The 12046-nt window shown below is 40.4% G+C and overlaps 1 long non-coding RNA gene across 2 annotated transcripts in view; it reads right to left on the minus strand.

Moving 5' to 3' along the window:
- The window catches only part of LOC141756689 (uncharacterized), an 82149-nt gene that overhangs the window by 61657 nt on the left and 8446 nt on the right, over positions 1-12046 (minus strand). The window contains exon 3 of one of the 2 annotated variants that reach the window (XR_012591512.1): positions 7776-8370. The exons of the other annotated variant lie outside the window; for it this stretch is intronic. This is a non-coding gene — a long non-coding RNA (uncharacterized LOC141756689). Of the gene's footprint in view, positions 1-7775; positions 8371-12046 lie in introns of those variants that run through there. 2 annotated transcript variants of the gene reach the window in all.

The following is a 12046-nucleotide window of genomic DNA, read 5'->3' on the forward strand; positions in this document are numbered from 1 at the left end:
GAGACATATAGCAACTACAAAGAGACATAACAACTACAAAGAGACATAACTATAAAGAGACATATAGCAACTACTAAGAGACTCAAAACATCTACAAAGAGACACATAGAAACTACAAAGAGACACATAACATCTACAAAGAGACAGTAATGACTACAAAGATACATATATCAACTACAAAGCGACACAAAGCAACTACAAAAAGACTCAAAAAGACTCAAAAGAGACACAAGACAACCACAAAAAGAGGCTAAACCATTATAAAGTCTGTGTGTCTTGCTCCTGTTTAGGAGAGGTGTCTGTGCACGGGGACACAGTGTCTCATAATCCGCCCACAGTCATGGAGGGACAAACTGCAGGACGTCTCTGTGACAAACCCGCCATTCATCCTTCAAATGTGAGGGATTACAAGTTATCAATTAATTTAATGACGTGACATTAGCTTTGATTGAAATATAAAGTCTTTAGGATGTCTTAGTTTTACTGGTATAATCATAATTATTTGAAGCGGAGCAGTGATGAGGAGAAAGTGCACAGTCATCCTTTTATATAGTGAAAATGAGTAACTCACATTATCAAGCATGACAAGTTAGAGAGGTCTTCCTTGAGGACAAACATCATGTGTTGCACAGCATGTAACATGTGCAGCCAGCAGAAGATGAACCTGTACCAGCCCTCTCACCTGCTGATCCGCTGAAACACTGTTTAAATAGAGTGTGAACTCTTATTAACACTTCGCTGTGTATTGACGTCATCCTGGACTGTTCTTGATCAGCTGGCAGCGAAAAATGGCAACGCTGGTGAGGCTGATGTTCTCTAGAGAAACATTCTGACGCCTGCTGGACTGGTGTTGTTGTTATCTTTGTGAAACTAGTGAGCCAGGCTGAACAGATAATTATGATTAATGCGTGCAAGCATTTTAGATTCAACACCGAAGATTCAACACGTGTGAATAATAGGCAATGAAATGCAAATCAGGTTTTCACTGAGCAGAGGCGCCACAAATTAACAGAACAGCATCCATTCTACGGCGTAGTTTAGGATCAGGACACGTGAGCTGCTTTCAAATTAATTTATTAAACAATATGTTGGTCTGGTCAAGCTTGTGACAAAGCACATAAGGAGATCCTAAAATGTATTGTAAATCAGGTTTTTCAAAGAGTTTTCCTCCCTTCTCTAACAAACTAATCTGATGAAGCCTGCGGTGCCTCAAAGTCTGCTCATAATTTAAAACACAGTATGTTTCATCATGGCTCTGAAATATCAGTAAGTTAGAATCTATGGCCCCGACCATGACTCTGAAATATCAGTACGTTAGAATCTATGGTCCCGACCATGGCTCTGAAATATCAGTAAGTTAGAATCTATGGCCCCGACCATGACTCTGAAATATCAGTAAGTTAGAATCTATGGCCCCGACCATGACTCTGAAATATCAGTAAGTTAGAATCTATGGCCCCGACCACGGCTCTGAAATATCAGTAAGTTAGAATCTATGGCTCCGACCACGACTCTGAAATATCAGTAAGTTAGAATCTATGGCCCCGACCATGGCTCTGAAATATCAGTAAGTTAGAATCTATGGCCCCGACCATGACTCTGAAATATCAATAAGTTAGAATCTATGGCCCCGACCACGACTCTGAAATATCAGTAAGTTCGAATCTATGGCCCCGACCACGACTCTGAAATATCAGTAAGTAAGAATCTATGGCCCCGACCACGACTCTGAAATATCAGTAAGTAAGAATCTATGGCCCCGACCATGATTCTGAAATATCAGTAAGTTAGAATCTATGGCCCCGACCACGACTCTGAAGTATCAGTAAGTTCGAATCTATGGCCCCGACCATGACTCTGAAATATCAGTAAGTTCGAATCTATGGCCCCGACCATGACTCTGAAATATCAGTAAGTTCGAATCTATGGCCCCGACCATGACTCTGTAGCCTAGCTGTGCTGTGTATTGATAAATCCTTGTCCTTGGTGCTGAAGTAATAGTTTGTAATTGTGACTTTTTTCTCTGAACCAAAAGAGTCGTATTATTACTGGCCGTCACATTATAAGGTAATAATGAGTTTTTCTGCCCCCTAGTGGCCAAAAAAAAGGAACTGTATGCTGTTTTAAGTGACAACATTTTGATGAAACGTTTAGCGTAGCATCCTGCAGAGACCAGCTGGACTTTATGTGCTCTTTTAGTTGAAATCATGTGAATCTTGATGCGATCTTGAATCTAACCGACTACTTCTAATCCTCTGCACCTCCTCGGTGAAAAGAGAAGAAGCTCTTAATTTTCAAAACAAACCTATAAATCCTTTCTCCTCTACGAAGAGCAGACCTTAATGTCTGTTGGTAAAATACGGCTGAGGAGATGAGCACCATCCATCTGAACACAATATATAAATATATATGTCTGTTTCTGCTCTGCAACATTTATAATGTCCTGACTCGGTGAATGAATTGAGAATAAATCAGCCGGGTGTTCTGGCAGAAGAGCGAGCAGAATCCATTTTCATAATTTGAAGGAAAAGTGCTTCGGCTTTCGAAACACTTTGAGGGTCAAACTCCTCGTAAGTGCCGTCACACGCGGCGACCGGAGCTCCTTCAAGGCTGCTCACTCTCCAAGAACGAGTCAACACCACAGAGAGGTGGGAAGAAATCAAATAAAACACACCTCCCCCGATTCAACCCCAACCTCCTCCTCCACCACCCCTCCAACTTCTCCAAACGAACCCCCCGAGCCGCGGTTTGATCCATTATTACCATAGATTAACTTACTCCAACATTAACGGGTGTCGTCTCTGCAGGCTGACTTGCCTGCTGCACGCCAACATGACGCTGGTGTCTTTTATCTCAGAGCGACAGACGCAGGAGGGCAAAGTGAAAGCGAATCTAAATAAATCGGAGTGCTTTAATTACGCCGCTAAATATGTGCACGGGGAGAAATTGATGCTGAAAATGAACACTAAGGCACTTTAGAGGTTACATAAGTGGTGATTTGTAATGAATTTGAGTGTTATCCCACCCGGGAATTAATTGTGTGTTTAAAATTAAACCCATTCTGACCTATATACACACAGTGTGGGTGGCTCGCTGCTAATACGCCACTAACGGGAACAAAAAGTAGTTGACTTTTGTTTTGTTGTTGTAGAGCGAATAACATCAATATCAGGGCTTTTTATAGTCGAACAACAACCAGTGAAACATGTTCCAGTAAAATCCAATAGAGTATTTTTTTCGTACTTTTTTTTTTTTTTGTCAAGTTTTTTTTTCGTGGGGTTTCTTGTCAAGAATTTTTCGTATTTTTTTTTGTCAAATATTTTTATTTTTTTTGTCAAGTATTTTTTCATTAATTTTTTTTTTCAAGTTATTTTTTAGTCAAGTATAATTTTCGTACTTTTTTTTTGTCAAGTATTTTTTTGTCAAGTTGTTTTTTTCGTGGGTTTCTTGTCAAGAATTTTTTTTCGTATTTTTTTCATAATTTTTTTTGTCATGTAATTTTTTTAGTTTTTTTAGTCAGTTTTTATTTTTTAGTTTTTTTTCTGTCAGTTATTTTTTGTACTTTTTTTTTGGTCAAGTTATTTTTTAGTCAAGTATTTTTTTCATACTTTTTTTTGTCAAGTATTTTTTTTGTACTTTTTTTGGCAAGTTTTCTTTTCGTGGGGTTTCTGTCAAGATTTTTTTTTTCGTATTTTTTTTCTAGTATTTTTTTCATAATTTTTTTTGTTATGTATTTTTTTAGTCAAATATTTTTTTCATATTTTTTTGTCAAGTATTTTTATTTTTTCGTCAAATAGTTTTTTCTTATTTTTTTGTCAAATATTTTTTTCATATTTTTTTTGTCAAGTATTTTTTCATTAATTTTTTTTTTCAAGTTATTTTTTAGTCAAGTATTTTTTTGTTAAGTATTTTTATTTTTTTGTCAAATATTTTTTTCATATTTTTTTGTCAAGTATTTGTTTCATTTTTTTTTAGTCAAGTTTTTTTTTCATACTTTTTTTTTTGGTCAAGTTATTTTTTAGTCAAGTATTTTTTTCACACTTTTTTGTCAAATATTTTTTTCACACTTTTTTTGTCAAATATTTTTTTCATATTTTTGTCAAGTATTTTTTTTGTATTTTTTTAGTCAAATATTCTTTTCACACTTTTTTTTGTCAAATATTTTTTACTTATTTTTTTGTCAAATATTTTTTTCATATTTTTTTTGTCAAGTATTTTTTCATTCATTTTTTTTTCAAGTTATTTTTTAGTCAAGTATTTTTTTTCGTATTTTTTTTGTCAAGTATTTTTATTTTTTTGTCAAATATTTTTTTCATATTTTTTTGTCAAGTATTTTTATTTATTTGTCAAATAATGTTTTCTTATTTTTTTGTCAAATATTTTTTTCATATTTTTTTTGTCAAGTATTTTTTCAATAATTTTTTTTTTCAAGTTATTTTTTAGTCAAGTATTATTTTCGTACTTTTTTTTGGTCAAGTATTTTTTCGTGGGGTTTCTTGTCTAGAATTATTTTCGTATTTTTTTTTGTCAAATATTTTTATGTCAAGTATTTTTTTGTCAAATATTTTTTAGTAGTGAGCATATGACTGGATAAATGAGACCAGTTGTGTGAGAGTTTGTAAATGGATATGATGTAAATTTATATAGTTTTGCTGTTACTAAATGTGGCCTCCGTTTACTGTAATTTATCCAAACTGTTCTCTGTTATTTGATTCTCTGTTCACCGTGGAGGCATGAGAGAAAAACTCAGTTTTCAAGGTAACCCGGGGTGAGTAACTGATATACAGATGGTCATTTGGGGTGTGAAGTATTCCTTTAAACAACAACGTCTTCACTTTGTTTTCAGCCTGTATGGACTCCCATGAGTTGTGGAGTTGAGAAAACACACCGATGTTAGGTGATGTAAAGAGGAGAGAAAAGTTAGTTGAGGTAAACGTTGCTGTCGGCTGCATAAGATTCAATCACAGTAACAACGGCGGGTCTTTACTGCATACTTGCACATCGACAGTGAGCACCAATCAGATTAGAGACAGCAGATGGAAGATGTAGCTGTTGTAAAGGGAGTTCATCAAGTAAAAAGGGGAAGGCCTTTGTGTGCGGTGGATGAAATATTATATTGAGAATGAGACGTTAATCTTCATTCTGCTTTTCTGGCATCGCTGCCGTCATTTTAACGAGATGGTATTTTAATGCTCGTAGAAGAATGGGTAATGAGAGTGAAACGGGCAGGTGGACGGTCGATGTGGGTTCATCTCAACCAATTAAAGTGGTTTGAATACCACAGAGAGCGGGGGTGCATTGTGAGTCACTGACCTGGTGTGATGGAGAGAGTAAAACCTGCAGAGCGACACCACCGACCTGGCAGACACACTCATATCAACATAGTCAGGTTTAGGCTACGGAAACACTTCGTTTAGGGGAAAGATACTGGAGTTAAAGTTACTGTGAGGAACTTTTAACTGGTTATGAAACAGTCTCACTGCAACCCTGATGCCTCTGTACGACCTTCAGAAGTAAACAAGACCGTCAGAGAGAAGATTGGCTATTTCTATGTAGTTATTCTTAATGCTTGTCATCGTTGCCACCGTGTCGGAATCCAGCGAAATCCGACAAAAATCATGCAGGTTCACCAGAAACTCCTTCAGCTCAGACTCCAGCGGGGCCTCGGCAGCGACCAGCCCGCCGCAGACAGACCCAGATCCGGCTTCGCTGCCGCCTTTGACCTGCCAACCCGGTCTCACGGGAAGGCGCATAAATACCACGACATTACAAGGACATTCTGCATGTCTTGAGTACACATTTTTGCATTTTTGAGTGTCATTTATACGCTACGCAAACTTCTGCAGTTAGGTTTAGGCAAGAAACCCCCTTACTTAGGGTAAGGGAAATCATCATGGTTGGGCTTAAAATAAGGAAGTCAAGTAGGTAAACCTGTGACAATCGTCACATGACAAATGTCACTAACGTCTCGAACACGGGTCTCCTGGTTAAAAGTCTGGTGTTTGTTGGACCCATCCACCATAAGTGGTCTTTCTCTCTTTTTATACTACGTCATTAACTCTTACCGGATGCTTTTACATTGCAGTCAGTACAGGATACATGGCTTACCAAAAGACACGCGTAAATCAAGAAAAGGCGTTCTTATTGCACGCTTAACGCCTTGCGCATTATCACGGCATTCATACGCCTTTTTCCTGCGAACGGGTTGGACCTGCAGTTGGAGAACTCGCCGGTCCCCGCTGGGAGCCGACACCGATGCCACGCTGCTGGAGACCCAGGCCGTATTGCTTGGCCCACTGGAGGGACGGGAGGCACGGGAGAATCAGAACCAGGACTGCGCGGGGACAGACTGTCAAACCCTGCTGCAGTAAAATGATGTTTTCTAAAGGGAGTTTGGTGCGTGGAAAACACTACCGCTTTCGTCCACAGGGGGCGCCAAAATCAACACAAAATGAAAGTTCCTCGTAGTAGCTTTAAGTGTTAAAATGATAACCTGACCTTGAAATACATTGTCACTGCCTATTTTGCTGATGTGACCTTTTTTGTACTTTGCAGATATTCATTACAAACACGTCTTTGTTATGTGAATAAAACGTGTAATCTGGCTGCATCATATTTAAGGAGCGTGCAGCAGGCCTCATTTTATAGTTACATGTTCCAAACACTCTCAAATCACGCATGTCCACCACTTCTTTCTCTCTCTATGATCATATAATGTCTTCATCAACACCACCAAACTAAAATGCATATTGTTGCAATAAATAAACATCAAAAACCTTTCATGTGACTGAACTTGTCGCTGTTGCAAATTAGTAGTTTACATAACAATAGAACATTTTTAGGAGAGAGTTTTGCACAAAAAGATAATCAATGTTTTGCTTCTAAAACACAACAGGATATCTACCGGACGCGTTTCAGTTTTAATCAATACAGCCGTCACCCAGGACACATCAATCCTCGCTTTTGTAACTTCAAACTGAAGGATATTTATGCTTCAACACCGTTTTTCTTAAGACTTACAGGCGTGATTACAGATTATGTATCCGTCAAAACAGAGGTGACACGCTGCTGTCGCCACACGGTCGCCGTAGACAACGAAAACTGCTGGTTTTCATTTCACACAGTTGGAACAAAGGAGCAGTTGCTTTTATTCCTGACAGCTCAGATTACTGCCTGTTTTCTGCTTGTTGGAGAAGCCGACATAACCTTTTACATCTTAACACACAGGAGGAAAGAGTTTGAAAATAACACTAGACGCAGCGGCGTAGACGCCGTCGGACCAGTTCTGTACTAAACACACATGGACGGCGAGTGGCGCGGCTCGGCTGCTGCTCAGAGAGATCTGTGGCCTTGGTCCAGACCTTTGGATCCGCCCAATCCACCGTCTCACTGGAAACAGTAGTAATACTGAAGTGAGACAAACATCAACGAGGGGAGACGGGAAACATAAAACACATTGATCCTCTTCCTTCTCCTCTTCTCTCTCCTCTTCTCTGTCCTCTTCTCTCTCCTCTTCCCTCTCCTCTTCTCTCTCCTCTTCTCTCTCCTCTTCCCTCTCCTCTTTTCTCTCCTCTTCTCTCTCCTCGTCCCTCTCTTCTCTCTCCTCTTCTCTCTCCTTTTCCCTCTCCTCTTCCCTCTCCTCTTTCCTCTCCTCTTCTCTCTCCTCTTCCCTCTCCTCTCCTCGTCTCTCTCCCCTCTCCTCTCCTCGTCTCTCTCCTCTTCCTTCTCCTCGTCTCTCTCCTCTTCTCTCTCCTCTTCCCTCTCCTCTCCTCTCCTCTCCTCTCCTCGTCTCTCTCCTCGTCTCTCTCCTCTTCTCTCTCCTCTTCCATCTACTCTTCTCTCTCCTCTTCCCTCTCCTCTTCCCTTTCAGAGAGATACAGCTTATTAATTAAACAGTGGTATCAGATCGGTACTCGTTATCGGTTGATACCCAAAGCCCAGGTATCGAATCGGGACTGAAAAAGTCGGATCGGTGCATCCCTAATCAGCATCAGACAAAATGAATTGAAAAACACTTTGTGTCCAGTTTAGGCATTGTGTATATTGTACTGTTGTGTGACCTCTCTAGGTTTATGCTTCTCTCTCTCTATAAATATATAAATTGATATATATATGCTATTTTAATAATCCTCCACCGTCTCCGTCGTTTATTCATGCAGCAGTCCCTCCAGTCGTCCTGAACCATGTGAACCATGCCAGCTGGCCTGCTGCCACAAACCTCCACCAGCAGACTTATAAAGAGACAGAACAAGTTGGAGGGGTTGGAGAGATTTGACATAATGTAGTTAGGTGGAGATGGAGGGAAGACAAAGGGAATAAGAGGGAAAGAGATGACGATCAGAAAGGACATGGTGGCAGAATATGTGAGGACTGTGTGAGACAGAAAACTGAGACAAAATATTCAGCCTGTTTGCAAGACAATGGGTATAAATGTCACGATAATGCACAATGCATTTAGCGTGCAATAAGTACAGCTTGATTTCTTGCGTGTCATTTGAACGCCTGTTCTAACTGAAAACGTATAAATTGTTTTGTAAGTTACGTTAGTGACATTTGTCGCATGTTTTTTATTGATGTTTGTGACGTGTTTTCCGTAGTTGTGTTACGTTGTTTCCGTAAAGCTCTTATCTCTAATACTAGTTTGTTTTCATTTTAAGGAAGTGTAATTCAAGGATAAAACTCTCAAGACACAAGACACACAAACATTTGCAAACAACGAAAGCAAAATAAAACTAACAATCAAAAATAAAACAAACATGAACATGTATGTGTTTCAACCTAAAACCATTCATAAACTTCTACTGCACCAGGATAAATGGTTAATGTCACTAACAGAGATTCTTATTAATATATCAGATACTTTTTGGCACCTTTATGTTAAATGATCTAATCAGCTTAATCTGTTTCTGCACTTCCAGATCTTGTATCTCTATATCGCCCTCTTGTATTATGTATTTATGTATTTTATTAGTGACATAAGCTCACACATATTTGTGTTAAAAGCCTCCAGGAGCTGCTGTCAGAGCGTCACGCTCTTAACTCATCTTGTATTTGTTCTAAAGTGTGTTGATGTTTCTGAGGGACCTCACAGCTCTGCACTATGATATTAAAACCTGATCCCCGATGACAGAGAGCTGTCACAATGATGGAAAACTTTTAATGGCTGAACACATTTCACTCCATGAAGAGGAGACAGAGAGATAAGAGAGCCGACAGGTTGAGAGGACCTGAATGACGGGATGTGACTGTGTTTAATTAAAAAGCCGTGTCCGCCCGTCGGGCCGCCGCCGCCTTTTGGCTCTTTGTTCTATTGTTTGTGCCAAATCTGAAAACCTTTACTCCACGGAATACACGACGAGCACTCGTACTTTTTAATAAACCTCCAATCTGCACCTGCTGTGCGACGCTGAAATGTGTCCTCTTCATTCATGGCCTTTTAAAACCCCCTGATGGTCCAATCAAAGTGAGACAATAGAGAGAATACGGTTACAACTTTTTACCACCAGCTGGAAAACATTCCACCTCACTGCAGTGATGTAGTGTCGCCCACTCAGGTCGGAACACCTTGACATTACTTTCAGGTTAAAAGAAGTTCAGTCCACACACAGCAGTGATTCTGGATCCTGCAAGTTAACCCATTTCTCTGGATTTTTCAATAAGGGTGAAGGAGTAGATGTAAGAACTATTAAAGGGACTCTATGTAAGAATCAGAAATGTCTTGTTAACAGCGACACCTGTTGCCGTTAAGTCAATGAAAGTCAGCGTCCTGTTGTTCGCGCTTGTGCTCGCTCTACATATACATGAACGAACATCGCTCAAAACAGTGAGGCGACACACGTCAGCTAAAAGCACAATATCACTCTATATTTCAGCTGCTTGGCAGTAATGTTAGCTGACCAGACCAAGGTCTCTCCATGAATCAATGCTGATCCTAGTGTTGGCTTTTCGGAGGGAACGGGGGAGACGCCGGAGTTTTGGTCGGAGATGATAACGTTTCTCTCTGCGGAGCCCCGTCACTTCACAAGACACGGGAAACCTCTGTTGGTCTGGAGGAGCTGCAGCAGTTATTTCTGCACAAACATCCACTGAACATTCACTAGATATTCTCAGAGCTCTTCTGCAGTGTGGAGTGAGCAGCATGCACGTGAGAGTGGAGTGAAAGAGCGAGAACGAGCGCGGTGTGTGAGTGAAGACAAGCAAGCAGAGGAGCAGACACAGGTTTCCCCTGTGTCTTCTGGCCGCGGTCGGGGGGCTGAGGCAGGAAGAGTTGACACCGTTTTGCAAGACGGGCTTCACGAGATAGAACTTTGCGGTTTTGGTGCTTCTGTGTAGTTTGTGTGTAAGTGTAAGAAGTTACAAACAGTCCCTTTAATGAAAGAAATCAAACTTTTTTGCAGAAATAAACAAGTTAACACAAATGATTATTCCCAGCAGAGTATTTGAACTAGGGCTGTCAATCGATTGAAATAGTTAATCGCGAATTAATCTGTTCAAAATGTACCTTAAAGGGAGATTTGTCAAGTATTTAATGCTGCTGCTCCCCAAGTGCTCCACAGACAGACTCAGGAAATCCTTTGTCCCCCGAGCCATCAAACTGTACAACACCTCTCTGGGGAGGAGGAGGACAAAGGAGGACGGTCTGCAGGACAGTTAATGCACACAGTGCACTTTAATAGACTTTTTAATTCTGCACACCACAAACAGCTCTACTCTGCACCTCTATAGACTGGTTTTACTGTATTCTACAAACAATGTACAGCTTTATTCTGCACTTAAGTCTATTTAAAAAAAACTTCTCTACCTCAGTTCTTATTCCGCATTATATTCCATATTTGACATTTCTTAATATCTATATCTCCTATATTTTATTATCCAGCACTATATAACTTTTTGCACTATATTCACATTTTAGTAGTCCTGTATCTCAGTTGTTACCCTGCACTATATTCATTTTTAGGGACCCCTTTGAAAATGGACATGACAGATTTACCTCCTATCAGTATATTCCCATCACCTTGACAACTGAGCCCGCTACAACCTCCGAAAGAAAGAATAGCGGCCTGGCCCGCCGTCGGCGTTTTAAGGGTTTAATTCTGAACGTGACGCATGTCCAAATTGCACCATATTCGACACTGCACGTCCTCGGGTCCCCGGCAACACACCTGCCAAGTGTGAAGTATATCGGACAAACGGTTCTGGAGATAGGTGAAGGACACACACAGATACACTTACAGAGATTCACTGCTTTATAGTTAGACGTAGCACAATCTAATTTAATAAACACGGCCCTTTAAAAGACTAATCAATACCAAGCTAAAGTAAATCTAACCCAATAAACCCAGTGTCTCACTGTGCTCAGGTTAGTTTACTGTAGCAGCAGCCGTCCAGCTAACATCCGTCAACAGACAACAGCTACTCATTTATTTAGCACTTCAGCTTAGTGGAGAAAATAAAGTCCTGATGATGGACCGGGACACTGAGCCTCTGAGGCGGAGAAGAAGAATGAGAAAATCCTTCCCCTTCATGACACACACACGCCGCAGCCCTGCATCCTCTATCAGCATCACTATGTGTGAGACAGACGTTATAGGAAGAAGGAGCAGATCTCATTCTGCTTCTCTGTGATCACATATTTATTACCGACTGTTCCCTTCTCCATGTAACCGCTAGTGAGTCGCCTGCTTTTAAAGAAGCGTAGCAGAGAGGATGTGTTCCGACCTCAGCCGGCCCTCCTTCTTCTTTGTCTTCCAGTTTCTACCGTCCTGAATAACATTACAGTCCAATTATGATGTGCTTCATGTGCTGTGTTATTTACATATAAACAAGGTGTTCAGAGGAAACATGCAGGACGCGGGTGGAGTAAATCTATTTACATGTGCAAACAGATGAGTCACTCAGCTCCGTCAGACTGATCCAGACAGATCTTAAGTAGACACAGTAGATGTAAAGGCTGAAGGGTCACACACATACATGGACGTGAACAGTGCTCTCCTGGATGAAAGACCTGTGTTTATTGGACCCATCCACCTCCCCACCTTCCCACCCA

Source organism: Sebastes fasciatus, chromosome 18, assembly GCF_043250625.1.
Source record: "Sebastes fasciatus isolate fSebFas1 chromosome 18, fSebFas1.pri, whole genome shotgun sequence".
Taxonomy (NCBI): domain Eukaryota; kingdom Metazoa; phylum Chordata; class Actinopteri; order Perciformes; family Sebastidae; genus Sebastes; species Sebastes fasciatus.